We start from the raw sequence: 17,326 nt of genomic DNA, 5'->3' as shown, positions 1-17,326 counted from the left end.
TTAATAAAAATGATATTCGCAATTATAATAGTGTGTCTGTAAAAATTCGGTTATGTCAAAAGTTATGCGCCAAATCAAATCAAATCAAATCAGCATAGGTTGAAGTTTTCCAATAATATTTTTTATTTGAGTCAAAAAGTTTAAACGGTATAAAGAAAATAAAAGGGTAAGAGTATTTAATTTCGCGGAAAAAAATCCTTGTTTTAGGACGCTCTAACATTATAAGTTAATCTTGATTTCCTGACAAATTTCATATAACATTTTGTTTTCTAACTTTGCAATATGGAAGCAAATATTGTAAAGCCAATTGTGTATTAATTGTTATTGGTGACATAACGGTAGCTTTACTAAAATGAGCAATTAAAATAACATATTATACGAGTATGTTCCTAACCATGACCTTTACTAGTTCATCTTTGTTTTGATTCCTTTATATTAGAAGTAATCTACCAAACCCAATATGTCATATTGGCTAAAATTAATAAAATGACGTTCTATTTAACATTAAATGGAACAATGCAGAATCATTTTAGCACTCTCAATAAATTGTGCCGTGAATTGCACAAAGACCGCTCTACGGATTACAATTGATTGGATACCCCGAAATAAACAAAAGTACATCATATACAACTTGAAATAGTTTTAGAAATCTGATACTGTTGTCAGAATTATATTAGCTTGGGTTGTGTGTATTTATGTATGTAACGGAATATATTATGAAGGACCAATGACAATGCAATAAATTAATAACAGTTTTCCTTTATCCTTATTAGGACCGCCAGGATTAATGAATTTCTTTATAGCTCCTCTGTAGTGGAGTGAGAGAGATAGAGCATTTCATACTACATTTCATATCTTTCCTCTCATAGATAGTTGCCACTAGAAGGATTGTAACATTCAATATCAAACACCCCACGCTTTTACTCTGAATTAAATTTTTCTGTTAATAATTTAAATTTTATTTTATTTTATTTTGAGGTGATGAACCATAAACGATTGTTTGACCTTCTGTTAGTGTATTATAATTTCTTTGTAATTTTAAATTATTTTTTATTTTTTGTTCGGTTAGCTGTAAGAGCGTGTTTTTTTTTGTTCTTTAACTATATTTTTTTTATTGAGTTTCAGTCGAATATAATAACAATTTATTTATTTCAATCTCGGGTCAATTTTTTAAATCTAAAATACAACAAAATCAATGTTAGTTATTTGATCTGAACTACTAATGTTTAGTTCCACAAATAGCTTGTTTGCTTAAATCTGTCGTCACATTATCTAATTCGAATTTTCTCTCGATAGGAAGTTGTAATAACTGAATATATTTATATGTGAACTATGTGATATAAGACGCTCAAATCTTCTTAATTAAAGGCAAGTTTTTAATATTTTTTATTTACAAAAGGAACACATAATACTGGGTTACTACATAAAGTGTTTTATTAGTATTTACAAAACTATTACTCAACGAAATCTGTATGTTTATTTCAAGAACGAGGAATTTTATTCGGAGGCAATTATTAAAAAAAGACCGCGTAGACCAGAAAATAATAACTGTGCAGTTTATAAGGACACAAGGTAATTAAAGCACTCAATAGAATTGGAATACCTAGTAGGTAAACTAATTAAGGTAAAGATGAGGATGCGATTTTGCTTAGTACGTAAATACGGTAATATGGTAATTATTATTTATAATCCAACACTTAACGATTCCTTCTACGAATTCAAGGGGAATGTTTGTTATGCTAACAACCAGGAAAACGTAATCGCAGACGCATAAACTGCTTAAAAACGTGAATGTGTTCTTCACCTCTCAACTACAACGAAGTAAGTCATAAAAAATCATATTGTGCCTAATACTAGACTAATTAACAATTATTGTAGATACCCTAAGAACATGATAGTTTCCTTATCTGTCCATATATCATATTAGTCAAAATGAAATACGTATGATTCATCAATAATGCAATAAACTCAGAAACAAACGTCATAGTTCTAATATTAGACAGATTACCATTACGATCGAGTGGAACATACCCTTTCTGCTCTAGGTAGGACACTAACCATCAAAGTTCTGTATTATTATCCTTTTTTATACAATATTTCAGAATATTCTTACGCACAAAGGTTCTACTCTCTACAGTTGACACCGCCATTTAAACCAATAGGTCCGTTAACAATATAAACTCGCTTCTCTTAAAAGCACAAATCTAGGCATCTTTAATTACAGTTTAACACCTTTTAACGCTATAAAACTGAATGAAGAAGTAGAAGCTCAAGCTGGACATTACTCAACATCACGAAAGTATACACTAACCGTTTTGTCACCATGTCAAGGAAATCTTATTCATTTCCAAAGTTCGGGAGGAGTTTAAATTCTTCCAAACGTGGGCTTATACAAGAAATATCAATAAGATAACCCCTTAGAATCTCACAGTAAGATCACAGTCAATAATGATATTCTCAACAATCGTCCGACACATTTTCCTTTTTTTTTTTTTTGATGACGCAGGGAAACTCTTTTTACGAGCCGTCTAACCGGCCTTGGTGGGGCCGGAGAGGATGTGTGAGACTCGGCCTGGGCAGGCCCCTACTCACTAAAACCACTGCGAAAGCCATCGGCCGCTATGTTGGTGCACCCCGGATCTGTCAGCGACAGGGCACACCAGCGACTGGCCGGTCCTGGTAAAGACCGGACTTACTCCCTCGGAGAAAGGGGGCGATCCCGGCAATTAGGATCGCCCCGACGACGCCGGGCTTTCCCAGGAGCCGGGTTACCAGCCCGACCCCAGCCCGGAGTGCAGGGGCGCTATTGGAGGCGTTGCGAATATCGCCTCCGGCGCACCCCCGTCCGTCGTCTGCGGAGGGAGGGTGCATCAGCTGCATCCTCCCTTTCCCGCTCAGATGCCTCCTTCGTGGACATGACCGTCTCACAGAAGGAGGACACCGCCAGCCAGGACCTGTCACTCTCGAGCATCTTCTCCGCGATACTCGAAAGCGACAAGTCCACTCCGCCGAGAGCCGCCACAAGGTCTTGGTCCGACACATTTTCCTTGCTGAAGGTGTTACTGCACTTCGATCTGATGTTCTATCGCTGTGGATGCAAAACTCCAATAATAAATTATATTTTATTTTAAGCGTATAATCTTTTATTGTTTAAATCTAAAGATTAAGAAAATTTTAATAAAAAAATTAATTACTACCGAAAACAAGTTTTATAATTATAAATATGTTTTATTAAACTTTAGTTTAAGTAGGTACATTGAAGTCAACAGGCCATATTATTCTTTTGGTTACAATACGTGTACTCCTGACAGTTAAGATTAGCAAAGCTGCCGTTGTGCATTTAGTAAAGTATACTAATAGTATCTTGATATTGTGTAAAGAAGAAGAAATAAAATTAAATATTTAATATCAAGTAAATTAAACAATAGGCAATATTTTTATGCTACACTTACTCGAAATAGATTGCAAAGAAACGATCATTTGAAAATCAAATTTAATTTCCCTGTTAAATTATAGAAGAATTTGATAAGTTAATTTTATGAAGTCATTCTGTGGGACATAAATATTTACTTAGGACTCCTATACTTTTTTTATTCTTGCAAACCGAATGCAGGACTTAGAAGTTGATAAGCAGATTCCAAAATATTAATTGAGAGTTATTATTATTTCTTGGTCCCTATTTGGGACTATTGTATAAAGTTTTCTATTCTTCTTTATTAAGTCATAGTTAGTTAGTTAGTTAGTTAGTCATATTAGGGATAGGTACTTTTTATTGCTGTTCACATTCGTCATGTTTTTAAAATAATTTTTAGTGTTCATATTTGAAACCTACTGGATAAATGGCAAGCGATTAAAAGACTCGCGGCGGGATATCTGTGGTATTAGTATGAAATTGATATCGCCGTCACGATTACACATGGAGCGGAAGTGGGGTTTACTTGCTTATCAGGAAATTGAAGTATATTCCAATTTCAAATCCATTTCATAAAATATATACGTCATTTCCTGTACATGAAACGAAATCATTAGAGGAAAAATAAACTATTGCAAACATTCTGATTCATAATTTTATTAGCTTGCCACACTTGTAAGTAATCATATAATTGTTTATATCTATAGAAGTTAAAGTATTATTGAATTGAATAAACTTATAGGTTTAGAAAACTTTACCATTTAAAAAATAAATGAATATTTGTTGTTTGCTTGAGAATATAAAAAAATGAATATTTCAATTATTCTGTTTTGAAAATGAACCTATTTTTATGATGACAACTTTCTTAGATAAGATGTTTTTATTTTGCTTAAGTTCATCGTGTAACATATATTTAAAGTAAATATTTATAATATAATAATAAATTTAAAGTAAATATTTATAATATAATAATAAATTATTTTTAGAATGTCAGGAAAATATAAGAGGATAATCTAATTTTTTTTTTTTTATTATAACTTTTGTCTCAAAATGTATAAATTACATCTGCCGTATCTCAATTCTAAAAAACGAATTCACTCATTGTTGTTTCTTTCTATATTTGTGTAAACGTAACATACTTTGATAGGGTTATCGCATTGATTTTTTTGCTATCACAAGTGTCTTTGAATTTCATTGTTTTGTTTGTAAACAATTTTTTTATTTGTTGGTTATAGAGATAATTTCAACATCAATTAAGGGAATTGGGTAAATTTTTATGTCTACATTATTAATTATAATTGAATATACTTTTGAGACATATTGAAAAAAAAAACTTGACTTGAAAAACATCTCGACTTTTGTAGTTGGTATTGACTGTCAGTCAAGTAAAAAAATATTTATGTCGCATTAATAATATTTTTAAGATTGTTACGTACGCGCTACATATTATAAAATAAATGAACATCGCCGGGGTAACATCGTTGTATAGATAAAATATCATATATAAAGTGACGCCGCTGACTCCGCGGAACCAACACCAAGCCGTGTGAACCAGAAGTTTCCTGACACCACACAAGCTATGGAATGGCATTGCTATCCTAACATCGGGGCAATCATGTAGTCTTAGGTATAGGTTATAAGTTTTAATATGTAATTTTTATTATAATATACATATAAGTATGTTTCGTAGTTTTCCTGGAACCTCCGGTTGCCACCTTATATAATTAGATCATGTTTAAATTAGTTCACATACAAAATATACTTAATTTACTTTGATCAACAAAAATTTCATAACGCTATAAATGTGAATTTTGTCTATTACATAGGAATAGAAATTCCAAAATTATATTGTTATGTCGTAGTAAGATAGACGAATTGCAGACGAAGATGCGAGCAAGAAACAAAACCGGTATTTTTATCAACAACAGTTTTGTAAACAACATTTGGATTTTATATGAAACCCGTTTAATTATAAGAATAACTCATAACAAAATACTTTGTGACGTAGTGATGTATAGTCAGATGTTGTTTTATCAACTAACTGGGTTTGCCACGTGCCGACAGTATCTGTACGCTGGGATTTTACGTAGACTTAAAGAGATTTAGACAGTATTTGTAAAAATGTTATTAATTTCATATATTGAAAGTATTAGTACAGTTTACAAATCTGAATATATTTTTTCTATAAAGATAAGGAAGTATTCCATTGTATATATTAATATAACCCGGTATTGGATAGTCATAGCATTTCACATAATATAATTGAAGTTACATTAGGTATATCAAAATTATTATTAAACATTGATTACTTTCTACGAAGCATTCGTGTATTTATTACATTTCTATTTTCCCCGTATATATAACAAATAACGGGTTTCTAATAATATTATTTAGCTTGATTATAATTAATCAGCGTGTTCATTTGTTTTATGAATTATCTCTCTCCACATACATACTTTTTGTGAAACTGAGTAGGTTGGAATATATTTTAGTTTGAAATGTCTGAGTAAAACCTATTTAGTCTGGTTTTTAAGAAAACATTAAAAACCGTTCTTGTATAAATTTCATTTAACTGGTGTCAGTTTATTTATGTATGTTTGAGGTTTGAAACGATTTTCGAAAAAAATATAAATAATTATATTTTTAAATCTATGACAACATCAAAAGATAAAGGATAAAGGAAAAAAATAAATAAGAATTCTTGTAATTTGTGATGATCCCTCAACATCCTATTCAGTTTAAATTTTATCTAAATGTTTGACAAAAACTGTTATAAAAAATGTTAACAGGAGTAATCTTGATTACAGTTTTTAATCTATATCAACATTATTTATGGTCATGTACCGAGTTTTATTCATAGATTTAATTCTTTGAAGTAATTTCCTATTTTGTTACGTAAACATTGCCGAGGAATAACCTTATAGTACATCTATAGGACTGGAAAAGTTAGTTGAACCATCGGTGGGAAAGGGCAATGTATTTTAACATATATTGAGTCTGAAGTCATTCGCTGACTTACAGAGATCTCTTTAGAAAATAGTTATTTATAAGTCTTAATTGTAATCAGAATATAGTTTTATAAGAAAAACTGATTTTTTCCTGCATCCTCCGCTGCAACCAAGCGTTATTATGTTATATTTATAGTTATCAGAGCTATGCGTTTGCTATTAAAATTAAAAAAATTACTCTTCTAAAACAAATACCTAGTATTGATTGCATTAAAGTTTTTCGAATCTCTCGTGATTCTTCTTTATTGAAAGATCTAAATAATATATTTATTCTATCACATCTCGTCTGTCCGTGATCACTGTTGCTGAAAAGTAACCGAAACGTTTGTAGTATGTAGTTTTTTACAAAAATAAATCACGCGTAGTTTATCCGAAAAATATAAGTTGCATTTAAATGAATGAAATGAAAAACTCGCGAAAATCTTAGATCTCATTATAAAATTTTTATTATTTAGTATAATGGTAAATTAGATTGACTTGTTTTATTTTCTTATTAAGTCATTATTAATTCCGTATCAGCTTTTACTTGTACCTGCCTGTTTTTTTTCTAAACTCATTAAGCCTTGGTCCGCTTTGTTAAACGTTCTCTAAAGGTGAGAGGTAAGTCGAATAGTATCAGACAGACACACAATTACTATTAAAAGTATATCAATAGCGTAACAATTTGTTTTTAGAAGTTAAATAAAAAAGCCGTCGTATGATTACAAAAATAAATTAGGAATATTTATTGTAATGAGGTATTGTATCATGACAGTTAAAAAAATATTTTATTAACTCATAATTAAAATGAAAGAATTATATCATTATTTATATGTTTTTTATTTTCATCAAAATAATATTAGTGCCTATAATTTATTTCAACACTCATTGAGACTAAAAACTTTATGATATAGAGTTCTAAAAAGAAAAAAATATACACATAAGCATTAATTCATATGTTATGCTTTATTGAGCTTATGGGAACGCGCTTGTTTAAAAACCTAATGACGACAACAGTAAAGCCGATGCGTGACGTAAGACCAAGAATCAAGATGTTGCGTCATTAGCTTGAATCGTCTCTGCCCGATGATTCTTTCTTTGGGATTTTACGTTCACTTAAGATGTTCTAGAGCGTCCTTTCAATTTTTATATCTATTTAATTTAATTTTCATTTTATTGTATGCAACATAGTTTTGGACTTATTTCTTAAACTTTATCTCTATCTTAATAAGCATTCCAATAAATCATGCTTTTAGAATGAAAAAGCAAAATTTCAACTTTCTATAACTTCTCAAATTTAATTTGGTTGGCTAAATACAATTTATTTTAGAATGGCTTTAAAACCTTTGAAAGAAAAATATGCAGTTGAGTTACTGTAAATAGAAATAAGTTATTCAAATTATTTTTTGTTATATTTTTTATATGCCAACTCTATTTAAATCACAAATCTGTTTTGTTAGTGACGAATGAGATAAGCGAGTCTTCGATGGTATATATTAATACGAGGCGCTATTGTACAGTCATATACAGTTAGCACATCACAGACACAAGACGCGCCGGTTACCACAGGCTACTTATTATAATAAAAGGTACATTACATCAAACAAATTTAAGTATTTATTTTATTAGCTTATATTGAATTTTGCTTTTTTTTAATATCATTTAGGTATTTTATTACATCAGTATTTTTCAATGTTTATGACTTATAACGAGTTTTGTTTAATAGTTTTTTATGTCCATTCTTAATTTTTTATTGTATTAACTTCGCCTTCTGTAAAAATCTTTGTTTTTTTACAACGTATAAATTTTAATAATTGATTATTTTTTTACAGACACAATGGAAGTGTACAAAACCCTTGTCCTCGCCCTCGCATTATTTTGTACAGTGAGCCATGCCCAGAGGCCATCCTTCGCTGGACTACGACCGATCGGATATCCTGAGCTTGAGAGCAATGTACTTTCAAACAGATTCGGAGAAGATGCAAATTTACCAATAGAAGCTAAAGGAGACGGAAATTTGATAAATAGATTTAACCAGATACCCGTAGATAACAGGCCGTTCTGGTTCATCAACTCACAACAGTACGATGAATTGAGAAAAAACCCTCAGACATACCAATTAAGACCAAATGGATTTATAGACAGAAACTCTGCACGCCGATAAAACTTAGAATAAATTTATCAAAATCTTCAGTGTTATAAATATAAATTGTGCTTTATCTGTGATATTGTGACTTAAAGTTACTTGCAAAATAAACTTTTATTATGCTGTGCCATAAAAATATTTTGTTTTCGTTTAAACCACCACGCTTTACTTATAAAGGTATACATAGCTATTTACTATGTACATTTTGCTTTACAATAAATTGTAATACCGTATAGGTTGTTTCTAAAACCCGATGCAAAAAGAGGAGTTTTATCAATTTAACCTCATGTCCCTGTATGTATTTCTGTGGCATCGTAGCTTTCAAACAACTGAACGACGGCTTTGAAAGCCAGTTTCCATGCAGTAGTTCTTAGTTATTTTCGGTTAACAAAGCTCCAACAGAGTGAGAGTCTGAAGTCTTTACCAAAATTATGTAAGACAGTTTTCACTCATGATTATTTGATTAAGTACCTCGTGCTTGGGAGAATAATTCTTATATATTAATTACTGTCTAGACTACAGAGGGTTTATAAGAATTTCGTAAAATCGTCATTATTATTTATTTGCCATTACTAGTGTAAAAATGAAATACATCTTAAATATATGAGATATATATATACATGCTTTACATAGTGTACATACACACTTTATGTATTAGGAATAAACAATGAAGACCATAAAATTATCCTATTAATGAATAAACTTTTATTATATGAATGTTCTCAAACTTAAATACAAGCAAATCTCTAAACTGCCAAAACTTTTATTGGCCGACTTGCCGGGAGCGCATAAAATATCTAAGTTGGATAAATTATTAGCAGTGACTTTTTATCTTTATCTTTTCCTTTCCTTTTACTTTCATTTTTATAATATTTTACAAAAGAACACTCCTAGGTCTTTTGGTTTTATTACGGTTTTCATCTTTAATGAGTAGTTTCGTAGTATAAAGGCATTCAAAATTCTAAATTATTTTCCTCTATTAGAAATATTTTTATATTTGTATATGTGCGAATTTTATAATATTACTTTTATCAATCAAACTGTCAAATAGTGTGACAAGCTCGTAAACATTTTTTATCAGTGTTAATATATTCTAAGGGTCAGTCCAGTTATTTTTATAATGTCGTTCAAATTCTTCGATTCGCTTATCAATTTTTTATGCTTTAGTCTTGTTTATAAACCCGACTTGTAATTTTTAGATCCCATTACCTCTATAGTTTTTCTTTACAATAGTTTTTCTTTCAAGCAAACACAATTCATTTTAAGTTAATTTTTCAATAGTTATACGACTTAATTTCTAGATTTGATGCTTAACTAACTATTTAAGACGTTAATCCCATTTAATTTATAGGTATATTGCATATTTCTTCGATATATGTTAAAAATATCATTAGTATGCTTTAAAGAATTGTCAGAATTTCAAAATACAAATAGGTTCAGAAAAGGCATAGAATTATATTTTACCGCCGACTGTCAAAGTGTTTTCACATCTCAATATGTTATTTAGGATGATTAAGTTATGTAAAAGTTTAATTTTTTAAAAAATATTCTGAAGGTGTCACCTAGTTACAAATTATATGACCTGTAATATAATAATTCACTTGAATGTGACTGTGGGTAGTCATACATTTGACAAACGAAGAGGATTACGGAGCATAACTCGCACATGAAAGCACATACAGACGACATGCCAAGCCATAACATCCATTTTGACAAACAACACACAGACATGTAAAGAAAAAGTGAAACATGTTAATAAAGGCGATGACTGAAAATTATCTAACAGCTGCGAATCCTTAATAAAAAATATAAAATCTCATGGCCGTGACTACTATAGGCACGCGAGAAAATTAAAAAATCCCAGGTGAAAGCTGACAAGGAACAGGACTAATTGACGGACACTTTCATCTCGTCTGTCCGTGATCAGGGTTACTGCAAAATGATCGAAATTTTATCCAAGTAAAATGAAAAATAAAAAATATAATTTTATAGATGAAAAAGTGTACAACTTATAGGTTTAAAAAAATTATCCCTTATGAAATTCCTACCTTTATTATCTAGGTATTATTATTTGTTTCATGTTTTTTATACTTTAGGTTGTAACCGATAACAATATTAGTTGGATACGTCATATTGGTTATTGGCTTATGATTTATCTCCTACTCTAGCAGTATTACCTAATTACTCACTATTATATTCCAAACATTTAATACAATCAAATGTTTTGATAGCTACCTAACTTACAGTATATATAACGGAGAATAAATATATGAAAAGAAATGTAACAACTAGCACAAACTCGCCAATATCTCAGTTGAGGTATATCTTTCACATTGTTATATATTAGTCATTGTACTGAAAATAAATAAATTGTTTTCTTGATCAACTTTGTTGTTTGTTGCAATGGTTGTAAATTATATTTGCTATTATTCTGGTACCTAAGTAACGCATTGTTCGAGCAATTGCGTATCCGAAACTGAAAATCAGATGAGCATATAATAACTCAGCATAACGGAATCTGTTTGAGAACATACAGCTTTATGCTGAGTTGCATCCTGTCTTCAGATGTTAGTTATATATTGTGTTAGTAAACAATATATTAAGTTGTAATTATTATGGCGTTTCTCGTATGAAAATTGCAGTTCTTATATATTTTGATCCCGTAATAAAAAACTAAATTATGGAATTTATTGAGATTTTATACAGTAAATGGCTTAGACAGCTAGTGTTGTATTTTAATTGTAGACATTAAGACAATAATGTTCTCATATTATACGAGAAACATTCTTTTTATAATAGTAAGACTATGGCATGCTATATCGATTCTGACATCGATAGGACGTCTCTTAAGAGCTAGTATCTATATTTATTTGATTCACTGCCCTTGAATTCATACCGTGTGAATTCATCGCAGAAACAAGCCGCACTATACCTTATTGTTATTTAAACGTAAAGGTTAGTTATTATCTACAATTTCCTGTCTTGCTCATTTCAAATGATTTTTTTGTTTTATATTTGTTAAAGACACTTAAAATTCCTAGGAGAGAATCAGTGTTGTAAAAAAGCAAGGTTGATATTTCACGTTTTTTTTTTTTGTTTTAGAGTTAAAATGTCAGTTTATAAGATTGTATTAACACTTGCAATACTCGGTGCAGTGAGCAACGCACAAAGACCTTTTTACGCCGGATTACGAGCGATCGGATATCCCAAAGGAGCATCGAATGTCCTCACGAATAGATTCGGAGAAACTGCAAATTTACCTATTGAAGCCAGAGGAGACGGTGCTTTGATAAATAGATTTAATCAAATGCCAGAAGACCAGAGACCTTTTTGGTATCTCAATAGGCGTCAATATGATGAATTAAGAAGGAATCCCCAGACTTACAAGCAAAGACCTAATTTGTTTGTAGACAGAAATAATTCTTAAACTAGAAGGCATAAAATCGTGATTGGATATTCAAACCCGTATTGCTTATGGGAAATTTGTAATTTTTTTGCCATTATTGTGAGTCGTTAATAAGAGAACTAATAAATTAGTAAATTGTTTTGTAATACAGTTCATAATTTTTTTGGTAACTATACTAATTATACTAACTATACTACTTATTGCTGTTCGTGTAAAATCTTACCATCCCAAAGTTTGTAAATTAAATTCGTTTTAATATTCAAAAGATAAATTTTTTTAGGAATATTTAATATAGCATTCAAGTAAAACCTATTCTTTATTGATATAATGCAGCCCTAAATAAGACACAATAAAGTTAAAATTTACAGATAATTAATCTTACGAGTTAAATTGGTGGACAGTAGCTTTATTTCAGTGGATGTTCTACGTCAGTTCTAAAAAATAAAATAAAATTAACTTTGTAAAATTAGACCGGTTTTTGAACAACGCAATAAACGTGTGTTTAATACAAGTTTTATCCTCAAGTTTATTACTGGGAGTTAAAATGGATCTTCGGATGTGTTAGTACCACAGAATATGAATGATTCTATACATATATGAATGTGTAAATAGTGTCTACATATTTTATGAATAAAAAATGGGGAAATTGTACTTGATAAACTGAGGATGCGTACGGGTATGAATCTATTTAACAGTTTTGCAAAAATTTATTGTATTATATAGAAATCTATGTTTCGCAATGAACTGTTATTATACTAAAAAAAATGTTTTCTGCATTTGAATAACATTTATATGTTAATTATTATTTTTGGTTTACATGGACATATTTTAAGTCTCAATAAGAGTACCTATCTCGAAAATGCTTTGTATAATTCCCTAATTCCTCCAACGCTTTACGTCATACGGCCTTATGTATGTATATCCAATCAAGATGGTTCACAGTCGACAGATGAATTCTGTAAGAAAATCGATGCCTTTAATTTTAGGCAATACTTTAGAGATAGCGTTATGACCGTAATATTTGAAATAAATTTATAAAAAGATTTGTTACTTTATTAACACGTTTTGTGTTATAAGTTTTGAATTTTGATAGTACACTTTCTTTTCACAATAAAACCAGTATTTTTCTTTTATTATTGTTTTGAATTTATTTCATATTTTCTCTGTTTAGTTATTTTTAAATATATGTATTTAAGTTTATATACATAATCTAAATGTCATTATAAATCTGACGTTATATTTTATCAACCTTACGAATATATATATATATATATATATATATATATATATATATATATATATGCCTTAGTGTTTAAAATACCAAATCATTATGAACATAAAGACAACAAACAATTTTATTTTCTAATAGTTTCGACGCCTTCCAATGTTGGAAAATAGAACTTGAGATATGTCGTTGTTGTTATCTCTGTGATATAAAATACAAACATGAATTTATTTTAAAAGACATTGTTTTTAAGGAGGATATTTTTGGTGTCGTTTTACAATTTACAATTTGTCTCTGCTTGAGGAAAGAGTGACGTAAACATGACACGAGCGCTCTTGAATGTATTAGATACGGCTGTCTCGTAAACTGTGCTGTATTTTGCACAAATTCTCACATGATGTTAAGCAATTTTGAGTTTAAATTTTATACGTTATATATAATAAAGTATAATGAGGTAAATTTTAAAGTATAATGAGGTAAGAATAGTGGAATTTAACTTAAAGAGTTAAATATTAAAAAATATATACTCAATACATCAAAATTACGAAGTCAGTACAAAACTATGACTTATGTTAAATTTATTAAGTGGTACATAAGCTGCTTAAGTTAGTGGAGTTCAGATCGTATTCCGGCGACAGAGGAACTGCAACTTTGACAAGCCACACCGTACTAAAAGAGATGACCTCTTTAAAAGAGCCGTTACATCAAATAAAGTACCACTAGCAAAAACATATTAACCAAACATATAGCTGCAATTTCTCTATTTAAATAACATATTGAACTTGTTATGAATGAAATAATTTATAATTAATTCTGTGCAATAATACGGCTGAAGTATTTAAAGTTATAATTAGATGTCTATTGCTTGTTGAATAAGCAGATGTATCGAGCTCGGGTTTTTCCAATACCCACACTATATTCGTTGTATTACACAATGACTTGCTAATAAACGTATTAAAATCACGCATGGATTTTGTTATGTGGTGTTAAAGGTCCCTGTGATGAATCACTTGTCATAAGTTCGTGATAAAAGAGCAATAGTGTGTAAGTGATATCATCAGTAACGTTTGAACTAGCGTCTAATGTTTAAATATAATATATACGGACGGATTTCATTTTGAAGTAGAGAAAAATTTGTACATAATTTAGTTAAGTAACTTGTAAGCTGTGATTTATATTGAAAAAAAAAACCAAACAAGTTAAAAATAATTATAAATCCGTATTAAACCCGAAAAATATTTTAGATCTAGAAACTAATGATTTTTTCCTAATTTAAAAATGTATGAAATCAATAGACTGTAATATTTTTTTTGTTTGGATTACGCTATTTTTAATAAAATATTTCCTAAGTATTATACTTCAATTTCTGCTAAAAAAATCAATTTATATGTATGTATGTATACGTCACTCCTTCTGTAGAGGAAACAATCACTTTTTCAAATTATTTTTAATAAAATGAAAGAAAACACATAGAGTATGTAATTTTATTATCAGTGTTTTGATTGTTTATTAAATAAACGTTACGTTTAACCTAACGAATCTTCAGTACATATCTGGTTGAATCTTTTTTAAGCAAAACTAAGTTTATATTTAATCTTAAAAACTAAAATAAAGCTTACTTTATTTAATTAAACATAATAAAATATTTTAAACTTCATCGTCACCTAAGTATTCATTTAATATACAAGGTCATTTTATTAATTTAACATTTAAATATGATTTTGTATAACAGAACCTTTAAAAATATCTTGATTGAAAAAGTTGATCCTACTTTTTTCACAAACACTGTAACGACGTTGACGAAAATGTGTAGATTATTATTCATGAAAATGTCGTTTTGGCTCAAAAGAAATATATTTAAAAGATATTTCTATGATATTTAAATTTTGAATTTATGAAAATTACCAAGTTGGCTTATCTTAAAGCCGTTTAAACAGCTTTAAATAGGTTTATCTAACTTGGTAAGGTTAAAAGCTGACTAAATATTTAAAGTTTTTTTGTTATAAACTTTTTAAAATATATATTTATATTATTCTTAATATATATATTTTTTTGTAATGTATGTTTTGCCTCTGAATATGTTTTTATGCTTCAAACGCAAGTAGCATCTACGAACCATTAATACATGCACAATTCTTAACATAACACAATCAGCAAAAAGATATATAAATTCACTTATCTCCCAAGAAACTGGTCTTCTATAACTATTAAAAGACTCTTAGGCTATTTTCATTATTTTTGTGCTTAAATGGAAGAGATCATCACTTACTACATGGTAAAAATGAAAAATTCTCACTGTTCATAATTAAAGAGTCTATTAAAAAAGCCTCTTGTTTATAACGACAACCGTAGTCTATAGGGTTACGGTAACCGACGGGGCTACTGTTGTCATTATATATCTACATGAGAGGAGTGCGAAGGCGTTGGAGAACTAACCATAAACGTAAACAGATCCCACTTTCATTAATGCGGATTAGATATTTGGAAGAAGAGTGATTCAGTAATATATTATGTCTTGGAACTGAATAATAAGCGGGTATTCAGTTTTGCAAAACACCTTTGTTTATTGTTTAATATTAGTAGAATAAATCATAATAGCACGGTTTTTAAATAGATATATATATAACATGATTTTAGAGTGGACTGAAAAGTTAGGAACCTGACACACAGATTGAATTTGAGTATATCTTAAACATTTAAAAAAAAATCTATAAATTAAGAAAAAAAAATTTATTAAAGCCAATACTTGGCTTCTGAATATAAATTTTTGAGGGTTGGTTTACTATATTTTAACGATGTGAATTGGGCACCGACTAAGAAGCACGCAGTGGACGTTCTAGACGTGCACAAAGTCCACAAAATTATTTCGGACCATCCTAATCTGAATTTCATTTCCTTTTAGTTGTTCAATTGTAATTAACTTTATTTTTGTAGCCGTCCATCATTTTACAATGGAGTGCAATTGAGAGTCAGCCGCGTGGACTACACGGGTCCAACCGGATCCAAAGCGTAGAAACACGCAAGAGTCTTTTGGCAAGGTTGTTACATCATTATTTTGGAATGCTAATGGTACATTATTTATTGAGGCTCAAAATAGGAAATCGCAAAAAACTGCCTTATTTGAAGAAGAAAAAAGTTTTGTTCCATTATTACATAGCCGTCTGTCACAAATTTATAAAAATAATCGCAAAAGTGCATGAACTCCTTCCGCATCCACTCTATTCTTCAGATTTAGTCCCCATCGTTTGTTCTCAGAACTCGAGATGATGCTCACTGGAAAGAAATTTCGCTCCGATATCTTTATTGGCTCTTGGTAATCGCGAAAATGAAACCGATTTTTAGGGTAAAAACAATTTCTATAACAAAAATGGTATGGAAAAATTTAGTGATGGCCGTAATCACTGTAACCTTCGAAGGTAACTATAATTAATAAATATCAAAATTCACATTACCACAAATCAAAAGCTTTTTTCCATGCCAACTATTATATGTATCTATAAGGTAGATAAAAACGAAAGCTCCTTCCCTACCAATTTTAAGAATCGATTGTGATATTTTTGTTATTTGTTATTTAAAATACTTATTTTCCATTTTAAAGAAATATTTATGAGATAATAATATCTTTAATATATATTTGGTCACAAATATTTTTTTTATACAATTCCAACATCAATCTATGATTGTAAAGTTTATCGAAATAGATTTATTAACCCGAGCAATTTAGAGACAAAAAATTGTGTATAAAAACTGTCGTCGCTGGCTTTGTTACTTTTGTATAGAAATAATTAAATAAACAAAGTAATCAATTGCAGATTATGTTACTTTAATAGCACGATTCATAACCATCTGCGGTTAAGGAAAAACCCAAGAATAATTGGATGATATTAACTTAATAAGCACTATAAAAATCATTGAAGAAAAAAATAAAAAAATCGAAAAGTACAAAAACTTATGTAAGTTATTGAAATTTAACACCTAAAATATTTTGTTAATGCTCTAATGTTTTTTATTTTGCCAATAATAAATATTAATTTTTTTTTACACTGAGATCTTTTCTGTATTTTGATGTACAAATAATCATTTTCAAGTAAGTCAAAAATCCTATTCTATAAGATAACCTTGTTTTAAAGCTTGGAAAATTAAAATGAAA

At 29.5% G+C, this 17,326-nt stretch overlaps 1 long non-coding RNA gene across 1 annotated transcript; it reads left to right on the top strand.

Moving 5' to 3' along the window:
• The first annotated feature begins 11,306 nt into the window (after positions 1 to 11,306).
• On the top strand, positions 11,307 to 13,084 carry LOC133319339 (uncharacterized). Its single transcript, XR_009752985.1, has 2 exons — positions 11,307 to 11,500; positions 11,648 to 13,084. It is a non-coding gene; the product is annotated as an uncharacterized LOC133319339 (long non-coding RNA).
• The last annotated feature ends 4,242 nt before the right edge of the window (positions 13,085 to 17,326 follow it).

The sequence above is a fragment of the Danaus plexippus genome, chromosome 17 (assembly GCF_018135715.1).
Source record: "Danaus plexippus chromosome 17, MEX_DaPlex, whole genome shotgun sequence".
NCBI lineage: Eukaryota > Metazoa > Arthropoda > Insecta > Lepidoptera > Nymphalidae > Danaus > Danaus plexippus.
This window is presented reverse-complemented; position numbering and strand designations above follow the sequence as displayed.